Source organism: Capra hircus, chromosome 9 (assembly GCF_001704415.2).
Source record: "Capra hircus breed San Clemente chromosome 9, ASM170441v1, whole genome shotgun sequence".
NCBI classification, from domain to species: Eukaryota; Metazoa; Chordata; class Mammalia; order Artiodactyla; family Bovidae; genus Capra; species Capra hircus.
Window position 1 is genome coordinate 68153982 of NC_030816.1, and position 19042 is coordinate 68173023.

The 19042-nt window shown below is 41.5% G+C and overlaps 1 pseudogene; it reads right to left on the minus strand.

The window, feature by feature from the left end:
* LOC102190694 lies at positions 3515-18650 on the minus strand (annotated as a pseudogene).

The following is a 19042-nucleotide window of genomic DNA, read 5'->3' on the forward strand; positions in this document are numbered from 1 at the left end:
TAGTAGAGCCCCATTCCTGAGATATTATTTATAAAGTGAATAAAGAACAGGAGAGTGAATTCCACTTATGCATCTCTCTTGGTAAGACAAAGTAAATTCCTTTGTTTGCCTGAACTTAATAAAGCAGGCCTGTATCATACTTGATTCACTTGGGGTAACAGTAAGGGGATCTTTTGTACTCCAAGTCTCTCACAGTAAGTTACTCATAGGTCTTCTTAACAAGCACTGTGTTATGTTTTTTGTTGTTGTTGTTTGATTGATTGCTTTGTTGGTTGATTTTTTTTTTTTTTTTTGGTGTGGGGGCACACTGTGCAATTTGTGGGATCTTAGTTCCCTAACCAGGATCGAACCTGGGCCATGGCAGTGAAAGTATGAAATCTAACCACTGGACTGCCATCGAATTCCCAGTGCTTCATGTTTCTGTTACTTGAAGAAACACAAGCTATAGGTATGCCTTGTACCACAAATTCTTTCTTCTTCCTCTCTCTTCAACAGCAGAGTTCCTTGTTGAAAGTCATGAGGCAGGGATTAAAGTGCTTTATGCAAAAACGCAACATGCTCAGGTTTTAATATATTGGAGAAGCAATGGCAACCCACTCCAGTACTCTTGCCTGGAAAATCTCATGGATGGAGGAGCCTGGAAGGCTGCAGTCCACGGGATCGCTGAGGGTCGGACACGACTGAGCGACTTCGCTTTCACTTTTCACTTTCATGCATTGGAGAAGGAAATGGCAACCCACTCCAGTGTTCTTGCCTGGAGAATCCCAGGGACGGGGGAGCCTGGTGGGCTGCCGTCTATGGGGTCGCACAGAGTCAGACACGACTGAAGTGACTTAGCAGCAGCAACTTATGTATGGTGTACTTCAAAGAGATTTAAGCTTCTTTAAGGAGAGCAGTCTCTAGAACCCTTCCTGGCGCCATCTACATTGCCTGCAGCAGTGCTCTGCCCACGGTACATCCATTGAGTATGCACTCAGTTGAAGACTTTCTCACTCTAACAGGGAAAATACAAGGCCATGGATCTAACTTCACTCCCAAATCCCACAAACTGGGTCTTATCAGCAAAGGAAGTTTAGATCCTGTTCCTTGCAACTGTATATGCATCTTAGAAATGTTGGACTTCTCATAAAGGGCTCAGTGAAAGTCGTTCAGTTGTGTCTGACACTTTGTGAACAATGGACTATAAATTCCATGGAATTCTCCAGGCTAGAATTCTGGAGTGGGTAGCCTTTCCCTTCTCTGGGGGAATTTTCCCAACCCAGGGATCGATCCCAGATCTCTTGCGTTGCAGGCGGATTCTTTACTAGCTGAACCACAAGGGAAGCCCTTCATAAAGGGCAGGTATTCTAAAAAAGCATCATTAAGAGACATAGTGAGTAGAAAAGGAAAAAAATAATGGTAGCCCTAAGATTCTTTCTTATTCTGTAGGGCTGTTTCCATGGAATCTATTCCATTTCTAGGATTATGGTACAATGCCATTTATTCTGGAAATTTGTAACTAAGGTATGAAAGTAAGTAATGAGGGAACTAAGCCAGAAACATACTGCTATAGATTGACCTTGAAAGCCCAGTAAAGGAACTGAGATGTATCACTTCCCAGGTCTGCCGCCCATCACCCAAACCGCCTCAGCCGGACCCTCCCTTGACCTGATGCTAAGCTAATGCTCAGTGTGTATTCCTCCAGAATTGGAGAAGCAAAAGTACATGAACCGCCCAAAGCAGAACCTTAAGCTGTTTCCTTTCCCCCACCTCAAGCACTGGCTAAAGCTCACCTAGAGACGCCGCTTCTTTGAAATCCACATGATACTGTTCTTTAGGCTGCTTCTATTTGTGGGACACTAAGTATGGTAAGCTGCAGTCCATGGGGTCGCTAAGAGTAAGACACGACTGAGCGACTTCACTTTGTTTTTTCACTTTCCTGCATTGGAGAAGGAAATGGCAACCCACTCCAGTGTTCTTGCCTGGAGAATCCCAGGGACAGGGGAGCCTGGTGGGCTGCCATCTATGGGGTCGCACAGAGTCGGACACAACTGAAGCGACTTAGCAGCAGCAGCAGCAAGTATGTTTTTATACCTTCTCCTGGGTGTCTACATTTTACCTATATATTTGTTATATTTTAAAAATTACATTTTACAAGGGAGTATTACTCAGCCATAAAAATGAATGCATTTGAGTCAGTTCTAGTGAAGTGGATGAATCTAGAGCCTGTTATACAGAGTAAAGTAAGTCAGAAAAAGATAAACAAATATAGTATCCTAATGCATATATTTGGGATCCAGAAAAATCCTACTAATGAACCTACTTGCAAGGCAGCAATAGAGAATGCAGGCATAGAGAACAGGCTTGTGGACACAGCAGTGGAAAGAGAGGGTGAGACAAATTGAGAGGGTGGCGCTAAAGCATGTACGTTACCAAATGGAAAATAGATGGCCAGTAGGAACTTGCTGTGTGATGCAGGCAGCTCAGCCTGGCACTCTGTGACCACCTAGAGGGGTGGGATGGGGTGGGAGGTGGGAGGGAGGTTCAAGAGGGAAGGGTTACATGTGTACCTATGGCTGAGTCACGTTGTTGTAAGGCAGAAACCAACACAACGTTGTAATGCAATTTAATTATCCTATTTAGAGCTCTCCAACTTACTAAAATACCTTAAACTGGTATTTCCTAAAATTGGCAAATGCGATTTTGAATGTTTGACTTTTTAACTAATACATTTTCTTTTTTTTAGAGTAATTTTTAGGTTCACAGGAAAACTGAGCCAATAATACGGGGAGTTCCCATTTATTCTTGTCTCCACACATGTACAACTCTCCCTATTATCCACACCCCTCACCAGAGTGGTGCATTTGTTACAATGGATGAACCTACATTAACCTATCATTGTCATGCAAAGTCTGTCATGGTCTACATTAGAAATCACCTTGTTTCTTACCAACATGATTTTTTATTTGCTGCATAAATAGTAGTAATTCGTGGTACTTGATACTTTGTGCAGACATGAAAGTTCAGTTCAGTTCAGTTCAGTCACTCAGTTGCATCCGACTGTTTGCAACCCCATGGACTGCAGCACACCAAGCCCCCTATCCATCAGCAATTCCCGGAGTTTACTCACTCATGTCCATTGAGTCGGTGATGCCATCCAACCATCTCATCCTCTGTCATCCCCTTCTCCTCCAGCCTTCAGTCTTTCCCAGCATCAGGGTCTTTTCAAATGAATCAGTTCCTTGCATCAGGTGGCCAAAGTATTGGAGTTTCAGCTTCAGCATCAGTCCTTCCAATGAATATGCAGGAGTGATTTCTTTTTAGGATGGACTGGTTGGATCTCCTTGCAGTCCAAGGGACCCTCAAGAGTCTTCTCCAACACCACAGTTCAAAAGCATCAATTCTTTGGCACTCAGCTTTCTTTATACATGAAAGAAGTTTCATGAAATCAGGAGTTGCCGTTTTGAAAAGGGTCTTGTTTCATAAATTCAAGATAGGCCTATTCATCACAATCCAATAGTACCCCCTCAGTCCTTTATAAATGGAATTTTCTTCTACTTCTATCCATTTCCCAGGGCTTATGGACACATTCATATTCTCCATATTTAGAATCAAAGGTTCCTTTCTGAAGAGATCCTAATTTTAAGGTAAAATGTGGTGCAAGTTCCTGAATTCCCATTTTCTTTTCACTCTTGAATATGTATCTGTGACATCCGAAGATTATATAATTCTGTTGATTGTGGAATGTGGCAACCTGCCTTCCAATAAATTGAGGATTAAGCGGAAAGAGAGATGCAAACATATATCCAATAGAATGACCCAGTCGTGTTGTTAAAATTGTTCAAAATTATTTCAGGTGTGTGTACTATTGGGTCGTTGCCTCTTCTCAATTTCTTTAACTTCCCTGGTGGCTCAGACGGTAAAGTGTCTGTCTACAATGCGGGAGACCTGGGTTCATGCCCTGGGTCGGGAAGATCCCCTGGAGAAGGAAATGGCACCCCACTCCAGTACCCTTGCCTGGAAAATCCCATGGACGGAGGAGTCTGGTAGGCAATAGTCCATGGGGTCGCGAAGAATCGGACATGACTGAGCGACTCCACTTTGTTTAATTTCTTTATGCAGATGAACATTGCTCAAACTGAGCAACTGAGCCGTTTGGCAGCTGACTCAGAATTAATCCATTTGGCATTTTATGATCTTCATTAATAACAATCAGGTCTGTGAAATCTCTTGAGATGGCAATGTGAAATAATTTTTTCAGAACCAGCGCTCTTCTGTAATAAGCATGTGAGTTTGGTATAACTGCAGAGAAATGGTCATAGAGTCGTACTGTTCTCTCATGAGATCAACCTGATATAGTGATGAGAATCTTGGGAGAAGTTTGTCTGTTGAAGTAAGAAACAAATTTGTCTGTAGCTTCGTCATAAACAACCTCTTCATCATGAGGATATATACTACGTTTTCATCATACATTTCACTGGTTGTCCCTGGTCTTGGGTACAGGCTTTGGTGGAACCTTATCACTGAGAGCCTCTCTCTGAGTTTTTCTTAACTGCCAACTTTTTCTTCCGCTGCTGCTATTTCTACCAAATGTTAAGTGTCACCATTGTTTGTTCTTAATTTCCGAAATGCTGAAGCCTGGAGGAAAGGCAGCCGTCTTCAGTGGTTGGACCCTGCTTTCCATTACCCCATCCTCTGCCACTGCAGCCTCTTGAGTTTCTTCAGTAGCGGCTTTGCGCTTCAGGCCTTCCTGCTCAAAAACCCCTTTTGATGTTGAACGTCCTGTGGGTTTTGACAAAAGTGTAGTAGCATTACACAGAATAGTTTCACTGCCCTGAAAATCCTCTACACTCTGTGTAGCAGTCCTTCCCACCCCTCTAGAGCCCGTGGCAACCACTAATCTTTTTACTGTCTCCATAGTTTTGCACTTTCCGTAATGGCCTATAGTTTGAATCATACAAACTACTACTTTTCAAATTAACTTTTTTAAACTTTGTTTCCTTCTTGCCTTTTCATGCTTGATAGCTTATTTCTTATTTATTTTTAGCACTGAATAATATTCCATTGTCTGGATGTACCACAGTTTATTTATCCCTTCACCTACTGAAGGGATAGGTTGCTTCCGAGTTTTGGCAATTATGAATAAAGCTGCTGTAGACTACCCAGGTACAGAGTTTTGTATGGATGTAAGTTTTCAGTTCATTTAGTGAAATACCTGGAAGCATAATTGCTGGGTCACATAGTACGAGTATGTTTAGTTTCATATGTAATTACCACACCGTCTTCCAAAGTGGCTATACCACTTTGTACTCCCACCAGCAATGAATGTGAGTTCCTGTTATTCCTCATCTTTATCAGCATTGGGCATGGTGGCCATTCTAATAGATGGGTGTTGTTGCTGTTCAGTAGCTAAGTTGTGTCTGACTCTTTGCGACCCTGTGGGCTGCAACACGCCAGGCTTCCACGTCCTTCACCATCTCCTGGAATTTCCTCAAACTCATGTCCACTGTGTCAGTGATGTCATCCAACCATCTCACCCTCTGTCATCCCCTTCTCCTCCTGTCCTCAGTCTTTCCCAGCATCAGGGTATCTTATTGTTGCTTTAATTTGCATCTCCTGAATGACATATGATGTTAGGCATCTTTTCATATGCTTACTTTTGTCTGTTCATATCTTTTGCCATATAAAAATTGGATTATTTTATTTTTAAGTTTTTAGTTCTTTATTTATTTTGAATAACAGTCCTTTATCAGATGTGTCTTTTGCAAATGTTTTCCAGGCTGAGGCTTGAGTTCTCACTCTCTTGACATTCTCTAAAAAAATGGTTTTAATTTTAATGAAGTCTTATCGACTGCCTTTTGTGGATCTTATCTTTGGTGCTATATCTAAAAAATCATCTCCTTACTCAAGGTCATATAGATGTCTCTCCTTTGTTATCTTTAGCAGCTTTATAGTTTTGTGTTTTACATTTAGGTCCAGGATCCATTTTGAGTTAATTTTTATGAGGGCTCTAAGCTCTCTGTCTAGATTAACTTTTTTTTTTTTCATACGGATGTCCAGTTGTTCTTTTTTTAAAATGAATTTGTAAAATATAGGTTTAAGATTGAAGTAGAAGGTTATTTGGCCACCTGATGCAAAAAAACCCAGCTCATTGGAAAAGACCCTGATGCTGGGAAAGATTGAAGGCAAAAGGAGAAGAGGGCAGCAGAGGATGATATGGTTAGATAGCAACACTGACTCAATGGACATGAATTTGAGCAAACTCTAGGAGGTAGTGGAGGACAGAGGAGCCTGGCATGCTGCAGTTCACAGGGATCACAAAGAGTTGGATACGACTTAGCGACTGAAAAAGAAGAAGATTATGCGAATTAGAGAGGTGGCTTAGAGAAGGCAATGGCACCCCACTCCAGTACTCTTGCCTGGTAAATCCCATGGACGGAGGAGCCTGGTAGGCTGCAGTCCATGGGGTCGCTAAGAGTCGGACACGACTGAGCGACTTCCCTTTCACTTTTCACTTTCCTGCATTGGAGAAGGAAATGGCAACCCACTCCAGTGTTCTTGCCTGGAGAATCCCGGGGACGGGGGAGCCTGGTGGGCTGCTGTCTATGGGGTCGCACAGAGTCGGACACGACTGAAGGGACTTAGCAGTAGCAGAGAGGTGGCTCCTAGTCACCAGAGTGATGCTGGATGCTCTCTGTGTGGACTGACCCAGAAGTAAAAGATTCTTTCTAGAAAAATAATAAATCACTCATTTAATGAAAAAAAAAAAAGATTGACGTAGAAACAGTCTTGGTTTAGAAGCAAATATTTTACATATCAAGGTGGAGTCATGAAATGATTCTGACAATTACATTCATTCTATTTTTAGAAAACAATAAATTGCAAATATGTCTACAGACCTCATTTTTACTGTACTCAATGGGTCTTCCTGGCAGTGGGCTGCCTGGTGGCTCAGACGGTAAAGAATCTGTCTGCAGTGCAGGAGACCTGGGTTCGATCCCTGGGTTGGGAAGATCCTCTGGAGAAGGAAATGGTACCACACTTGGAGCTTCCCTGGTGGCTCAGAGGGTAAAGTGTCTGCCTGCAACGCGGGAGACCCGGGTGCAATCTCCAGGGGGTCGGGAAGAACCCCTGGAGAAGGCTATGTGCTATTCTCTTCAAAGACTGTAATTAAACAAATATATTTTTCCCGCTGTCTGATCTTGCCAGAATGGGAACACTGAGTTCTGATCATTCAGTGAGAGAGCAGTTTTGCTGCAAATGAAATTTGCACTTTTCCTTCTTGGTATGTAGCATCCTAAATATTTGAAGCTGGTATTTATATACTTAGAGGCTATTGAAGAAAAGCTGGTCTGATTTTTACACTGAGGTCTCAGGGCCAGCTGTGACTCATGCTGCTGATCAGTTTGTGTTCATTGTGTGCTAAGTGTTCACAACAAAGGAGTCTGGTGATGGCGAGGTTGAGTCAGTAAGATGATTTATCTCTTGTCTGTTCCATTGGAGAATGAGCCTTGGATTCATGCCAAGATGATAAAAGCCAGCAGCATCTATGTTCTAAGGTGTCAGGCTGATGACTGCACAGCTGGGCATGTGCAGAGTGCTGCAGGCAAACCCTGGGTGACTTACATGCCACAGATATTTGTTCATTGGGTCTGGCTGGCAGAAGAAACAGGAATTGCAGCAGGTATCAAACACAGTCTTGTCCCCAAGGGATCTCATTGCCACAAATTGACAGCTCTTCACTAATTTAAAAATCAGCACTAATATTTAAGTTTTTTCATTATTTTAGGAAGAACAAGCTAATTTAGATAATCCTAGGAATTGAAGTAATTTCTATGCACAGAACATTTACCTACTATAAGAAAATGAAACCTTTTTTAGATTCACTATTAGCATTAAAATGGCCTTATGAATTATTTCATTTATCTACGGATATTGAGCCAGGATAATGTACCTAACAGTAAACTATGAAATTTAGTTCCACAAAGCAGTGCTATCCCTGTAGTAAAATAGAGGTAAAAGTATAAAACTCACTATGTACATGGCTCATAAATGTTCAGGTCTAGATAATGACCTTTAATTTTCACCTTTGCTTATCATTTAAAATCAGACCTCTAGGCATTTTTAATCTAGCTCTTTAGAATGTTAAATGTTTTATTTGAAATGCATATTTAGTTTATAAGTAGCAATTTAGTGTTCTGTTTCCATGATGCATTGATATTAAATAAAGCCCTGGAAAGAAGTAATTTATTACAACTTGTTTCTCCTTTGTACAAGTCCCTATATGGGCTTGATGTTGCTTGCTGGATATCAAAAGAGATTAGAGGCAGCATGATTTCAGAGGAAAGAATAAGCATCTGCCTCTCCTAGGATTGTCAATTAAAATTTTTTTTTGTCTCATTAAAGAAAAGTAACAACAGAATTCTAAATAAAACACAATTTTAAAGAGCTAAGTAATGTTCCTTAAATGGTTAATAGCTGATACTTCAAGCTATTAAACATTTATATGTTTTGCCTTGTACTGAATGTAAAAGTCAACTTACTTGTTGAAGAATACCTAAAATACACTGAAATTTTATACCCTAGTACAGTTATCAGTCTGTATTATTATGACATATTTACGCCCAAATGGCTTTTCATGACATGTACTTGAGCTCTTTTAAGACTTAGTTTTCATAATAGAAGATATGGGTTGTTTGTTTATTTACAGTTAGATTCAGTGATAGAGGGCATGTTTGTAATTGTGTGCTTTAAGTCCAGTCTGTATGGGTGCTCAATTGCTCAGCCGTGTCTGACTCTTTGTGACCCCATGGACTGTAGCCTCCCAGGCTCATCTGTCCACGGAATTTTCCAGACAAGAATACTGGAGTGGCTTGCCGGCTCCTACTCCAGGGGATCTTCCCAACCCAGAGATCGAAGCAGTATCTCTTATGTCTCCTGCACGTGCAGGCAGATTCTTTACCACTAGCGCCACCTGGGAAGTTCTTTAGATCTGATATCTCCAACTTTAAGGTGTGAATATAATGAAAGATTTTGCGGATTTGTTTTACTTGGGGAGTAAATTCCTCACAGGAAAGAAAAACTTCAGGTGGATATATTAAGAATGATTGTGTTGGCATTAATAATTCTCCATCTTTTCCATTGTTTGAGAATATAGATGTCTGATCTATAAGATAATTTTTGGTTTATGTCTTTGAAATCAATAGAAAACAAATACATATTAGTAAGTAGAGTTTGGCATTATTAATGAACAATTTGGAGGAGACTGCATATATCTTACCTCATGCGATACACAAAAATAAATTACAGGTGAAATAAAGATTTACCTGTGAAAAGTAAAGTGAAATTTGCTCAGTCGTGTCCAACTCTTTGCGACCTCATGGACTATACAGTCCATGGAATTCTCCAGGAGTGGGTAGCATTTCCCTTCTCCATGGGATCTTTGCAACCCAGACATCAAACTCAGGTCTCCTGCATTGCAGGTGGATTCTGTAACAGCTGAGCCACAAGGGAAGCCCGAGAATACTAGAGTGGTTAGCCTATCCCTTCTCTAGCGGATCTTTCCAACCCAATGAAAAGTAAGAATACTAGAAGAAAATATGAAAAAACTGTATTACATACCATTAGAGTATGAAAGCCATTCTTTAATACAACACTAATATCAGAAAACATATAAAAGAATTGATTGGAAGGTTTGAGTATCTATAAATGTAAACCAATGCTCCCTAAGAAAATATAAATTTTTTAAAACTGGGAGAAATATTTATGCAGGGGTAACCATGTTTGAAACAATGGCATGAATACTTTAAAAACCTTTTTATATTAAAATGTTTATTCTCCTACAAACATATGGATACCAAGGATGGAGGAGGGTTGGATGAATTGAGAGATTGGAATTGACATATATACACTATTGATACTATGTATAGAATATATAACTAATAAGAACCTATTATATAGGTTCTTATATATTGTATAGCACAGGAAAACTCTACTCAATGCTCTGTTGTGACCTAAATGGGAAATAAACCCAACAAAGAGGAGATATATGTACACGTATAGCTGATTCACTTTGTTGTACAGTAGAAATTAACACAGCATTGTAAAGCAACTATACTCCAATAAAAATTAATTTAAAAATAAAAACAAAAAATAAATAACATATGTGTCCTCTAGTTCTTTAACAGGTATTTAAATAATCTCCCGATATGTCTGAAGTCATAGGCTAGGAGATACAGATTAGACTCAGGTGAGCCCTTCAAATGGCCCCAAATCTAGAGTTTCATTTCCATTGTTAGTATCTGTCCATAAATGGTTATCTTTAAATTATAAAACTATATCCCACTTTAAAACCTCTAAATAGAGTCAGTTTTATCTAACATTAATGTCATAATGACTTTTTAAGATAACTAAATTAAGTAACTTCCAAGTATCTGTGATATAATGACTAACAGACCCCTAGGACCTAATTGCCTTTATTTGACAGACATATACAAACACATATACTTGTTTGTTAGTATAATATTGTCACTTCTTAGACATAACTTTATCCTTCCAATACAACTGAAAAAGAGTCCCACTTTGCATGATTGAACCACAGCCCCCTTTTCTGGGTTCATGGAACAAAAAGAGAAGATAGACATCTGCTTTTCTTGAACTGTCAAGAAGGGTACATGCACTCTGACCTCACCTTTAAATTTAACCCAGTATATAGATGGACTTGAGGCTGCTCAAAATGCTTCTCAAGGAATTTCCCCCAAGCGCTAATATCTGAATAGCCTGAAAAAATATGCAAGAAAAACCTTCGTCTCCCCTGACATGAAGTTATGCTCAGCATGCTAACTATCAGGCCAGGGCTTAGTTTCAGAACAACAAAGAACAACATTTTCCCATTCTTTGTGATGTTTCTACTAAAATAACAGTCTTATAATTCTTTTTCTTCTCTATAGTCAACATTTCTTAAGTGCCTACAGTGGGGTGAGACTTGCTTCTCAAGATTTAAGCGTGTGTTTTGAGCAAGGCTTTACCATTCTGTCAATAGTAACTTTTTTTAAAAGCATGCTGTCAACAGTTATATTTTCTTAAAGAACTAAAAGGAGCAAAACAAAGTATTCTAGGTCTCTATTAAAATGTAAAACCTTCTGTGGTCAGTTGCTACTGACCTCTGCTGATAACTGGAAATATTACAACATGCTTGCTCCTTGGAAGAAAAGCTATGGCAAACCTAGACAACATATTAAAAAGCAGAGACATTACTTTGCCGACAAAGGTCTATCTAGTCAAAACTGTGGTTTTTCCAGTAGTCATGTATAGATGTGAGAGTTGGACCATAAAGAAAGCTGAGTGCTGAAGAATCGATTATTTTGAAATATGGTGTTGGAGAAGATTCTTGAGAATCCCTTGGACTGCAAGAAGATCAGACCAGTCCATCCTAAAGGAAATCAGTCCTGAATATTCATTGGAAGGACTGATGTTGAAGCTGAAACTCCAGTACTTTGGCCACCTGATGCAAAGAACTGACTCATTGGAAAAGACCCTGATGCTGGGAAAGGTTGAAATCAGGAGGAGAAGGGGATGACAGGGGATGAGATGGTTGGATGGCATCACCAACTCAATGGACATGAGTTTGAGCAAGCTCTAGGGGTTGGTAATGGACTGGGAAGCCTGGCATGCTACAGTCCATGGGGTCACAAAAAGTCAGACATGACTGAACGACTGAGCTGAACTGAACTGATTGAGCCACTACTAAATGATACCTGTTGCAATAAGCACTTCACATAATTTTGATGTAATTTTGATATTACTTCCATTTTGCAGGAGAGAAACCAAGATTCAGAGAGGTTAACAAACTTGCTGAGTTCTCATAGCAAGATCCAAATCCAGAACAACCTGACTTTAAACCCTGTTCTTAACCAATGATCTACTTTCCTCTCAAACTTCCTGCAGTAGAGGAGGACAGTTTAACATGTGTCTGCTCATTCACACTGACAGTGTGCTAGGCCCTCAGCTAGTCTCTAAGGGTACGATGGTGAGGACAGGCTAGGTCCCTGCCTTTGTAAGCTTGCATTTGTTCCAAATGTATAAATACCTGATAATAGTTAAGTGGTGGCTCAGTTGGTAAAGAGTCTCCCCACAGTGCGGGAAACCAGGGCTCAATATTTGGGCTTGGAAGTCTGCTGGTGAGGGGAATGACAACCCACTTTAGGATTCTTGCTTGGAGAATTCCATGGACAGATGAGCCTGGTAGGCTACAGTCCATGGGGTCACAAAGAGTTGGACACAACTGAGTGACTAACACTTTCACTTTATGGGAGGAAAAGAAAGGAAAATAGACAGACCTTATGAGAGGGACAACTTTCTATAGAGGCAGAGAAGCCTCCTTGAGAATTGTTGGCTTGCAGGAGACCTTGGATGAAGTGAGGATGAACGACGCATGAAGTCATGCAGATATTTGGAGAGAGGAGCATGTGTCAAGGAAGGAACAGCGAGGCCCTGAGGTGGGAACACGCTTGTGTTTGAGGAAAATAAGGACTGTCAGTGTGGCTGGAGAGGGAAAAGTGAAGGAAAGGATAAGTGGAACTGAGGAAACAGAGCCAACCAGGAGGCTTTGTAGCCTGTGGTAAGAGTTTACTTTTTTTTTCTTTTACATATGCAATAGGAACCCATTGAAGAGTTGGGCACAGTGGAGAGACTGGGTCTCCATAACCCTGGCTTTTGGAGGACATGCTGTCAAGCAATTATAGAGAAAATAGGAAGGGCAGTTAAGATGTTGCCCTCATCCCCCAGAGAGAGATAAGGGCTGAGATGCAGCGTCAGCAGTGGAAAGACTGAGAGTGGTTGCATTTGGAGTTTATTTTGAGAATCCAGGGGATTTACTGTCTAGCTGGGGATACGAATAAAACTCAAAACAGACCAACTGATCAATAAAGACAATGTTCTGTTAAGAACTGCACTGTAGGGACTTCCCTGGTAGTCCAGGGGTTAAGACTCTGTGTTTCCACTGCAGGTTTGATTCCTGGTTGGGGAACTAAAATCACACATGCTTCAGGTAGGACCAAAGGGGGAAAAATAGAGAGAACTGTGTTGAAGGCTGCAAATTCTTCCAGTATCTCCTGTATATCCTTGGAGAAGGCAAGATCTGGTCACAGTGGTGGGTGTTTTGAGATAGGGGAAGGTTGTTATAACCCGTTTGCATTTCCCTGGGGAGCTCATTTGGACTGTGAAGAAAGCTGAGTGCCGAAGAATTGATGCTTTTGAGCTGTGGCGTTGGAGAAGACTCTTGAGTGTCCCTTGGACTGCAAGGAGATCCAACCAGTCCATCATAAAGAAAATCAGTCCTGATACTGAAGGTGAAACTCCAATACTTTGGCCACCTGATGTGAAGAGCTAGCTCATTGGAAAAGACCCTGATTCTGGGAAAGATTGAAGGTGGGAGGAGAAGGGGACGCCAGAGGATGAGATGGTTTGATGGCATCACCAACTCGATAGACATGATTTTGAGTAAGCTCTGGGAGTTGGTGATAGACAGGGAGGCCTGGCGTGCAGTCCATGGGGTCGCAAAGAGTCGGACAGGACTGAGTGACTGAATTGAACTGATGCTGCCCCAGGCAGAGACAGGGATGGGAGGCAGGGAGGGAGGGATTGGCAAGCCGGTTTCTTATCCGGGAGGGCAAGGGTGGATCCTGGGGCTGGGCTCGCAGGGTGGCTCGGGTGGTCTGCCCACTGCCTTGATGGTGCTATGGGCAGAATGCACATCCCGCTTGTGCCCCGACTCCTCAGAAGCGGCAGTTGGGTTTTTGGTCTTTTTATAACTTACTGTTCGTAATGTGCCCCAGTTGTGCACATATAGAGTTATTTTTGGTCTGTTATATTTTCTTTGTATTTTGTCGCCTTGAGATGTTTGTCCAGGTGCAAGCACTGCAGCAGAGGGTCCCAGGCCCCAGGTTTCAGGTCCCAGCCTGTGTCAGTGAGGGTGGTAGCCTGAGGTAGAAGGAGTGAAGAACAGGTGGGTTTTTCCAGGCTCTAAGGCACTCATTCTCTAGCTGACGCCTGTGGGCACCGTGGAAGGGGCAAGCCAGCTCTCAGTCTGCTGAGGCGGGTGGACGGGGGCCTTTCTTTCCCGCAAAGGCTTCTTCTCCCCAGAAGTGCGTGTGTGCGTGCGCGTGTCAGCTCAGTGAAGCCGACCAGATCTTGCGTCCCTTGTGGTTTCCTGTGCCCTACCAACCACAATCCAAAGTCAACAGCTTTTCCTTCCTCTTTTCCTTTCTTTTTGTATGTTCGTTTATAAACACTGACATTCAAGCTTAAAGGCTAAGAAGGGTATGGAATGAGCCTGAATCAGAGAAAATTTAAGGGGTGCACAAATGAGGTTTTTTGCCTTGAATTTAAAGTGTTGATAGGCTTTGTAGATTCTCATTCATACTTAAAGAAGGGTATGTGTGTGTGTGTTTTCAGGGCCACGAGTTTGCTAGAGAACTCTAGGATGTTTGACCAAAAAGGAGAGAAAGCCATTGCCTAATGCACTTATGTCTTGACGAGTGTTTTTTTTCCCTTCCCATTTTAAAAAATTGAAATATAAGTGATCTACAGTACTGGGTTAGTTCTAGGTACACATCATATTGACTTGATATTTCTTTATATTACAAAATGATCACCACTGAAATGAATTTTTTAAGTATAGGTGAGTTTTGGGGGTCTTTGTCATTAAATGTGAAATCCTCAATAAAAAATGTTTTAGCTTCTTCCAGGAAAATGAAGCTTGACCTAACTGCATCAGATTCCAACCTTGACCTCAACAAGGGTACTTGAGCACCTGCTTCTTTTCCTGTGTCTGCTTGATTGTTTTAGCTGAAGGGCTTTTCAGCCAGCATTTCTCAAATGAAAAATCTCTTCTGAGTGATTCATTTTTCACTGTGAGATGTGAGAATTACCTGTAGATATCATGAATACATATATGTGCTTGGCTTTTGCTTCGCCGTTACATAAGTTCCTTCTGAAGTGGGTCAGTTTTAAGGTCTTATAACAAAGCTCAGAGTTTTGGGAACCCAACTGTGGGGCTAATTCCTGTTGACAAAAGTGAGCAGCCCTCAGAATTTCTAAATAACCTGTGAGGTAGACAGAACTGAGAGTGATTTTATCAGAAGCAGTGACATTGCACACCCAGGAGCTGAAATGAAGCTGAACACCCACCTGGAGCTAAGCCTTGGCTGTCACACCTGGACTGTTTGTCTCTTGGTAGATCGGTGTGTGTGTGTGTGTGTGTGTGTGTATGTGAGATAATAATTCATAGCATCTGAAATTCAGTTGATTTTTGGCAGCCGTGCTCAACAGGATAATTCATGAGCCCGGTGCAGGCAGGGCCCCATCCCCATCTCGGGAACATCCCTGTTATTTCCGGCAGGCTTTAGGCCGGAAGTTCCTGGCAGACAATAGAAAAGCACCAGGTGTTCCCAGCAGCAGCCTCCTCCTCCTCCCTTAAACACTGTGTTTGGCAGGTTTCCCAAAAGAGGAGAGGAGCACTTGGTTGCACGTGCTTTATTGCATGTGGTGTCTATCACCTCGCTGCCGCAGTATTTGTCCCGGACACCTCTGCAACCGGCTGTCTCTGAGGCATCCTGTGCGATTAAGCTTTGACCCTTTGGGACAAGGCCAGTCACGGGGCACGCCAGGAAGCTGACTCGTGCTTAGAAACCGGGCTGCTTTGAGGTTTCACTCTGGATTTTGGAAAAGCTGTTAAAGTGAGTTGGTCTTTCCACTTCGTGTAATGAAGGCTGGGCTTCTCAAGTGGCTCAGCGGTAAAGAAACTGCCCGCCAATGCAGGAGACATGGGTTTGATCCCTGGGTCGGGAAGATCCCCTGGAAAAGGGAATGGCACCTACTCCAGTATTCTTGCCTGGAGAATCCCATGGACAGAGGAGCCTGGTGGGCTACAGTCCATGAGTCATACAGTCCGCTAAGTCAGACACAACGAAGGCTGCTCTGACTCCTCCCTGTGAATTTCACCTTCTTACTTGGAATGAGACAATGGATTGGTTTTCCACTGCTGCTACTAAACTTCTTACCTTAATAGACTGTGGAAACATGAAGCTAAAATCTCCGAACTGTTTCTTATAGGGCTTTAAGGACTAGTAGTTTACTACTGACCTGAAAGAATGAACAAGCTTTCCACATGCCAAGTTTATTTGTGGAGATGTAGTTTATATATGCAATAAATGGGAGAATATTAAGAGTCTCAGGCTTCCCAGGTGGCTCAGTGATAAAGAATCTGCCTGCAGTGCAGGAAACTTGGAGACCCCTGTTTGATCACTGGGTTGGGAAGATCCCCTGGAGAAGGAAGTGGTATTCTTGCCTGAGAAATCCCATGGACAGAGGAGCCTGGTGGGCTACAGTCCATGGGGTCGCAAAAGAGTTGGACATGACTTAGCAACTAAATAACAACAACAATTGAGAATCTGGAAATAAACTCTCACATTTATGGAAAATTGGTTTTTCAACAAGGATAAATTGACTGTCAAGATACTTCAATAGAGAAAAGAACCATCTTTTCAGTAAATGATGCCAAGGAAACTAGATATCCACATACCAAAGAATGAAGTAGGAACTCAATCTCACATCATATTTTAAAATATTAACTCAAAATTGACTGAAGATCTGAATGTAAAGCTAAAACTATAACACTATTAAAAGAAAACATAGATATAAATCTTTATGATCTTGGATGAGGCAATGATTTCTTAAATATGATACCAGAGGTATCTTGGCTCCTTGGTGGTCCACTGGCTAAGACTCTGAGCTCCTAGTGCAGCGCTCCCAGGTTTGACCCCTGGTCAGGGAACCAGATTCCACATGCTACAACTAAAAAAAAAGAAGAAAAATGATACCAGACTCCAAAGAAAAAATAGATAACTTGGACATCATCAAACTAAAAGCTTTTGTGCTTCAAAGGATATGTTGAAGAAAATGTCTGTCAATTCCTCAAATATTTTGGACTCAGAGGGAGAGGTTTTGGACTCAGAGGGAGAGGGAGAGGGTGGGATGATTTGGGAGAACGGGAATTCTAACATGTATACTGTCATGTAAGAATTGAATCGCCAGTCCATGTCTGACGTAGGGTGCAGCATGCTTGGGGCTGATGCATGGGGATGACCCAGAGAGATGTTGTGGGGAGGGAGGTGGGAGGGGGTTTCATGTTTGGGAACGCATGTAAGAATTAAAGATTTTAAAATTTAAAAAAAAAAAAAAGAAAGAAATAAAATTAATGCCAGAGCAGGGGGAAGCCTCCATATAAATATTCCATTTTATTTACTAGGGCTGAGGTCCAGGTAAATGTGTTTTCATTCCTTTTCTTTTTTTCAATTGTAATTTAAAGTTTTAGATGCTGTATTCTGACACTGGTTTCTCTTAAGTACAAAATAAAGAGATCCAACAACCAAAGATTAAAAAAAAAAATTCCTCAAATAATTAATCATAGACTTATAATATGACCAGCAGTTTCACGCCTAGGTATATGCACAAAAAAATGAAAATATGTTTCACAAAAACTTGTCCATGAATTTCCTAGCAGCATTATTCATAGTAACCCCACAGTAGAAAAAATGCAGACGTCCATCCAACCAATAAATGGATGAAAGCATATAGTATCTATACACAATGGAATATGATTTGGCAATAAAAAGAAATGAAATACTGATATGCGCTATAACACAGATGGCCCTTGAAAACATTGTACTTCGTTAAAGAAAGCCACATGTTGTATTCCACTCTTAGCAACCCCATGGACTGCAGCCTACCAGGCTCCTCCGTCCATGGGATTCTCCAGGCAAGAGTACTGAAGTGGGGTGCCACTACCTTCTCTGTATATGAAGTCCAGAATAGGCAAATTCCTAGAGACAGAAAGTGCCTTTAGTGGTTGCCTGGGGCTGGGGAGTGGTGGCGAAATGGGGAGTGATGCTAGCAGGTATAGAGTTTCTTGGGGTGATGAAAATTTCTAAAATTGGTTGTAATGACAGTCACACAACTCTGTGAGTAATAAAACCATTTACTTATAGACTTTAAATGAATGACTTGTATGCTATGAGAATCACATCTCAGTTAAGATGTTATAGGGACTTCCCTGGCGGTCCAGTGGTTAAGACTCCACCCTCCCAAAGCAAGGGGCACCGGTTTGATCCCTGATTGGGGAACTAAGATCCCACAGGCTGCATGGCATGGCCAAAAAAAAAGATGTTATAATAAAGCAAGCATAGAAAATAGGTGGGAAGAGACTGTTGTTGTTGCTTAGTCGCCAAGTCGTGTTCAACTCTTGCGACCCCATGGCCTGTAGCCCACCAGGCTCCTCTGTTGTGGGATTCTCCAGGCAAGAATACTGGAGTGGGTTGCCACTTCCCACTCCTCCCCTGGGATCTTTCTGACCCAGGGATTGAAGCCGGGTTTCCTGCACTGCAGGCGGATTCTTTACCTCTGAGCCACCAGGGAAGCCCACATATGTGAGATAACATTGTCATCTGTCCTTGGTGTGATTACAATATTTTTTGAACATATTTCTTACATAGGATATAACACCCCCATGACTTACATAAATACCTAGAAGCTTGAGCTTAATCCTCTTCACCTGTTTTACCTGGCACCACACTGCCCTTGCTTCTGGCAACAACCACGCATTTGTTCTTCATATCTGTGAATCTGTTTTCATTGTTTTTTGTTTTTGTTTCTTATATTCTGCCTATAAATAGATCATGCAATATTTTTCTGTGTCTGACTTTTTTCAGTTAGCATAATATCATCTAGATCCATCCATGTTGTTGCAAATGGCTAGATTTTTCTTTATAATAAATCTGAGTATAATAAATGGCTGAGTAATATTCCAGGTTGTGTGTGTGTGTGTGTGTGTGTGGTGTAGAGATTAGCTGATGCCAATCTTTTCCAAAGTGCTCATACCTATGACACTCTAGTCAGTGTGGAACTAAACTCTGCTATTTCTACATCCTCAACACTTGATATTGACCAAATTTTAACTTTTTATCTTTCTCATGGGTATTAAAAAAAAATAGATGGATAGAGAGGA